Source organism: Haemaphysalis longicornis, unplaced genomic scaffold (assembly GCF_048455015.1).
Source record: "Haemaphysalis longicornis isolate Haplotype H1 unplaced genomic scaffold, Haemaphysalis longicornis Haplotype H1 scaffold_3, whole genome shotgun sequence".
NCBI lineage: Eukaryota > Metazoa > Arthropoda > Arachnida > Ixodida > Ixodidae > Haemaphysalis > Haemaphysalis longicornis.
The window spans coordinates 56,837,548-56,843,547 of record NW_027526335.1 but is presented as its reverse complement, the minus strand read 5'-3'; the positions used below and the strand labels follow the sequence as shown (position 1 = coordinate 56,843,547).

Genomic DNA, 6,000 nt, shown 5'->3' with positions numbered 1-6,000 from the left:
AGGCGTAGTAGTGGTGGGACCATTTCTTCCTACTTTGAAGTTGGGACCATTTGTTCCGGGACCATTAGTTCCGGGACCATAAGTTCCGGGGCCATTTATTCCGCGACCGGCAGGTTTCATGCTATTATGCAAAACCTCATAATCCCTTCTTCTTACCGGGCCTAACACTGACCACCCGGACCGACCGGATTCTTTAAATTTTTCTACAAAGGAGACCCAAACCTTAAGCTTCTGCTGACGTTATTTTTTCTTTGCGTGTAGTCAGGTGGGTGCTCGACCGTCTTTACCCACAGGCAGACCGAACTCGCAAAATGTCAGGCGGGGCTCCCCTGCTCGTTATCACAGAAAGAGTTGCTTCCCTCTCCAGTTCGAGGAGACGGCTTTCGCGGCAGTAGCACGCGCATCACGTAGCAGGAAGACAGGGATTTCCGACAGTGGGATTTTGAGACTAGGGGGAAGCGTCGCGGGAAAACAGTGACGGGGGAAAGGCGGTATGGGCAGGCGTGCTACATCCCAGAGAGCATGCTTGGCCGATGTTACTCATGGAGTTGAGCCGGTTAACCGGTGCGGTAATTAGTCGATATTAAAACACCAATCAATATATACAGAGGATACATCAAGCACTTTATAAGCCTTATACTGATTACAGCATGCCAGCGATACAGTTCAACTAAAAACCAAATAGATTAAGGAGAGCATGCTCTACCAGCTCTTGTTTCACAGGCTTTCTAGGCGTCGCGTCCTGTACCTCCATCGCTCTTTATTCATTTAAAATGTCACGTAAGCTTCCGCGACACTTGAAGCCCATCTGACGCAAATGACCTAAAATCGAGTATTAAGTGAAATGGCGGAGAAAATTAAAAGTACAATCATAAAGCACCCGGCGCCAGCTCAAAGCTTACTAATCCGCGAACTTCGTACTCTTCCTCGCACCCAGGCGTCAGATTTGGAGTTGACCGCTTTTTCCTGCGCCTGGCGAAGTAAGTTCGACGAGGAGAAAAAGAAAACACCAAGGAACTGCCAGAAACAAATCGAAGCCGAACATGGGACTCCTTTCCTGTGAACGTTTCTGCTTCACCGGCTTGCAAATCCACCTGCAGTGTTCGCATCTCGTCTTCATTAAGAGCGGCTGGGTACGCGAGCAGACGCGATCGATTTCCCGCCAAACAACGGGTAGCAACCTGGCTTATCCAGAGCCAGGGTGGAGCGGCTTCCCTCTCGGAGAGCTAGAGAGCGCCATAGCGATAACAGACTTTAGGCGCGGCGGCCGGGGGGAGTTTAGCCACATCCACCTTGGCAGTTTCGACACCACGCGCTGCTCAGCGATAACGCGCAGGTGCATGTAATCAAGAAGTGAAGGGACGCCGCCTGTGGGAACGTTTCCCGAGCCGCTCGCGAGGCACCACATGAGCGCCCACGGCCTGTAGCAGATAACACTGGCTCCATCTTATGAGTGAGCTGCTGTGCTGCTTGCAGGTAGGCTTCAACGGAGACGCCAAGATGCCAGGCCATGAAGTTATTTCAACTATAGCGGCGGATTTCCAACTTCTAACTATTTTGGAACACAAACAAAACAAAAAGAAATGAATTTATAGTTGAATGGGGCTGGTAAAAGAGAATATACGAAGACTTTACGACGTAGAGAAGACGAAAGAATTGGTGGCGAATCGGCAAATTGATATACCGGTATTGTGGACGCCGTCATAGCGGTCTGAACCTTGAGTGAATGTTGCCCCAGGATTGAGGCAGGGGCTTGAGTGCGAAGCTCAGCGTGGCATGCGCTAAAAAACGTGTACCGTCGTAATCCTCTTCATTATTTTCCCTTTGAGTCTTTTCCTACATCCTGTTGCTTTGACTAGGAGCCTTACGCAATCGTCATATGTAGGCACAAAGTTAGCCAGCCGTACGTTGGGTCTAACGACGTGCCTGGCAACGTCGAACTCATTGTACTTGTCAAGCTGCGTGCACCGATTGATGGCGTTGGCCTTTAAAGCACCACGTTAGTGCTAACGCCGGAGGAGGATGAGGAGGAAAAAATTTTATTCGACTGAAGAGCTGGTAGGTGAGCGGGGCCCTAAGTCCAGGACTACGTTGGTTCTACCGGCCGTCTTGGCCCTTTCGGTCAGCTATAACTGCCTATTCGGGCCAGAGCTGGCCAATTCACTCTCCCACTGCTGGTACGTCGGGCTCGTAATTGGATTCAAGTCTGGGTTCTTCTGGCCCTTCCAGACCACGTGACAGAGTATCGCGTTGGTCACAGTGTCTGCACAGAGGGGCTGTCACATAGCCAATGTGGACGTCAGCCAACCGCACAGTTTTGTCGATAACCCCATAACGTGTCGCAGCTGATGGGAACGTTAGGTCGGCCCATACCTGTGTTCGCTGCCAATGAGAAGTTGAATCAGTGGTTTAAGGCAATGCACAGCCGATGGCAATTTTTTAAATGTACGAGCAGCTAATGGCAATTTTAAGACGCTTAAGGGTACGTGGGACTAGCGACACCGTTTTTACGTCAACTGAGCATAATAATGCATAAGCTATGCGCACGCATTAAAAAGCTACTAGGACCCTTAAGCGTTCGTCTATGATGTGAGTATGCATTAGCAGCACTTATCGCTATGTCCCCGAATAATGACGATAAGTTTAGTGTGCATTGAAAGGCTACTTAGGCGTTCGTCTATGATGTGAGTATGCATTAGCAGCACTTACCGCTATGTCCCCTAATAATGTCGATGAGTTTAGTGTTGCTAAGTGAATGAGGTCGCGATTCACGCAAGAAGTAAATTGTTTTTTTTTTTTCAGTAGGCTGCACTTCAAAACTATTTTAAAGAAGGCAGCTTTACAAAAATCGTGCTTTACATTGGCTTTTGTAAGGTTGTCTTCAATATTTCTTACACAAAATGCATTGCTAAGGAGACATTTTTTTTCAGTGAAAATATAAGCAGTCATATCAAACGCTGAAGCCACTGAGACCCTTTTTTAAATCTTTTTAAAAACTTCCGTGTTTACCCCATACCGCCCCAAGAAAAGCCATTTTTATTTTTAGCCACCTGTAGGACCACTTTTTGAATCATCAGAGTTTTCCCCTGTTCCGACCACGCTTTTTGCCGGCCGGCAATTTCCGGAGGCAGGGGGACCGACATGTGTGCGCCCCGTTTTTCCCCAACTGTGCCATTTCGCTCTTGAGTAATGCTCAGGATGAAAGAATAGCTCCTCCCTTATGCACATTTTTTTTTTTAAATTCAAGAAACCTGATCAAGAAAATAAAGCCACCAGTAGAGACGGAGCTACTCTTGCGGTGGCATGGGTACTGAACGGGAGCCGATAACGGCCGCCGGAGCCATTAAAGCATTTTGAAAACACTTGCGCAGCCCACGTTGCACCGTCTAGGTGGCGGTGGACACGCTTTCCAAGCCTGAGTGGCTGTCGGGTGCCGACACGTGTGCAGAACAGAGGAGAGAGAACGTAGCCCAAGTTAGGCGGACTCGCTTTGCGAAACGATATCTCGCAACCGTCCTTCACCGCACATCATCATGGTCAAAAACGCAAGGGGAAGTGAAGGACATTACGGCCTTCCTTTTTTGGCCGCAAATACAATCGAGCAGTCTTAAGGACTTGATGGTTCGTAGCATGATTAACTGCTTCCAATTGATGATCCCGCAGTATTTGTTTCATTTTAGAATATGCCATGAATATTAATTATAAAGTTAAGCCTTTAAGGCTCCGTCGACAGTTTCCAGTGCACTCGTGGCTTTTGGAGTGGCAGTTTTCGATATTTTACCGCATTGCCGTATTGAAAAGTTACGTCCGCATTTCGGATAGCAATGCGGAAATTACGGAGGATGCTTCGAAATTTCAAGGAACGTGACGGCCAAAGTGTGTAGTTTAACCCAGTGTTGATCTGCTGTAGAAGTTTTTGTTGTACTCAGTGGCCGTGTCCGTGCCTTATTGACCAGGGCGCTGGACCACGAAGTCAAACCATGAAGACTCCTTCATGATGTAATGTAACAGCGCAATAAACGACGAGGGACACAGAATAAATTTCGTTTATAGCGCTGTTACATTACATCATGAATACGTACCAACTCACCCAACTTTCCATTTTGTTGCAATACATGGAGACCCCTGGACCATGAGCATCACAGGGACCAGGACCTGGACCCTGCGATGCTCGTTCCAGGCGCTCGCCATCGCCAGAAGCCTCCTGTTCGCCTACGTCGGTACTGTCCGCTCTCACTGAGGCTGCTATTGCACGTTAAGTAGTGGTCCACCCTCCTCCTGCGCCGATAATTCTTCTTTTCCGTTGCACGCTCCAATTTTCTGTGTGGTCCTGTGTACCTCACAACAACTTACAGTACCTCATGCGTTTTACAAAATATAGCCACCTGCGGCTTTCGCCTCAACAAAGACCTGTAATATTGGACGCTACTGTCAAAGGTTCTTCAGTTGGTCGTGCGTTAGCTATTAGCCCTAACCTTTTCTCCGGCGCGACACTACTTTTACGCTCTTGGCGCTCGACGTTATCCCTGTTGTTCCCTCCCCAATATCGACGCATCAGCGAAAAGAAGCCGAGCTGTTTTCTAAATCAAACAGGAGAGTTGTTTGTACCTTTGTGTATTGCCGTCAGCTGGCGGGCTCATTCTCTTGTCTTCCCTTCGCAAAAAAAAAAAGAAAAAAAAAAAGAACGGACACGCTGAACCCAGCCGAAGTTATCGACAATATTTTTTTGTCCTTTATTATTAACAACTTGAATGTTTTTCATTCCATATTCAAGGGAGCCGCATAAAATGTGGACGCCATGAGGATCAATATAGCTCTTGGTAGAAGCTCGGAGACCTGCGGTTGGCACGGCACGTCGCCACATAACACAACACGGAGAACACCGGAAAGTCTAGAAAGTGACTTCTTCGCATTTCTTTCTTCTGTGCAACCTCTTTACGGTTCACTTCACGCGGGTGGTCCTGAGTGTTTTCTTTCATCCATTTCAAGCACCAGATTCACGCACCCTGAGGTAAAGGAGTCAGGGATTTTTTATTGGACAAGGATGACGTGACCTCTTGAGGCTGTAAAAGTGGCAAAAGGAGTGATTGTTAGGCTTACAGTGAGGAAAGGAAAACTGGACAGAAAGACGTAAAGAGAAAGTGCGCGTAGGCGGACACGGAAGAAGCATACAACAGAGAGAACAGTTGACGATCTTTCTTTTCACCAAATACCTGCGTCAAGGTTTGTTTTGTGCATCACTGGCCACATAATCGTGATGCTGGCTTTCTCCGGCTTCAGCAACCTGCCACCGTCAGTGCAAAAACAAACAAAAAACAGACGAGCTGAGTGTTGGTATGAAACGCCTCTTCTGAGACGTTAGCAACATCTGGCGCCGACGTGCGTTAAATTTATTGTTATTCCTTTCCTGACCGGCGCCACGTCTAAGCCCCCTCCTTTGTTTCGAGCGAACGACGCTTGGCGGTGGGTGAGCCGAAAGTAGTAACATTATGCTTGACAACCCCCAAACAACAAAACCGTCTTTTTTGTTGTTGTTTGTCTGCCTGAGAGCCCTTCGAAGGGGATCTTGTCCTAAGTGGTTTAGGGAAAAAGTATGAGCTGCAGTATCTTGAAGCTCATAATGCAAAAAATACAGCGAGCACACCAAACTGGTGTTCTCTTTACACCTGTTTAACTCCCTATTGCAACTCCACATGGTAGACTAAAAAGGAAAAAAAGAAGAAAACTGGAGTCAAGATAAAAATGAAACATGAAAATGGTAGCCTTTTAAAGGAAATCTGTCCACGTGACTAATGACTATTTGAAGGTGAATGAAAACCTTTAAAAGTGTTGGTATGTTCTTGTCCCGCAGCGTGAAACCAGCTGTCGCTCTAACCTCTTCCGCCCTGACAAGTGCTACCGACAGAAAATGATAACCGATAAAAATGCTTTATCCCCTGCTTCGTCATCGCGCGCTCTTTCAATCTGAAATATGGCAAGAATATGGATTGTGAGCTGTCG

The 6,000-nt window shown here is 47.4% G+C and overlaps 1 protein-coding gene across 1 annotated transcript in view; it reads right to left on the bottom strand.

Annotated features, from left to right (window-relative positions):
* Window positions 1–4,719: 4,719 nt before the first annotated feature.
* Window positions 4,720–6,000, bottom strand: part of LOC144174474 (corticotropin-releasing factor receptor 2-like) — a 309,774-nt gene continuing 308,493 nt past the window's right edge. Inside the window, exon 12 of the mRNA XM_077703189.1 lies at window positions 4,720–5,063. The gene's annotated coding sequence lies outside the window, so the exon portion shown is untranslated. The remainder of the gene's footprint in view (window positions 5,064–6,000) is intronic.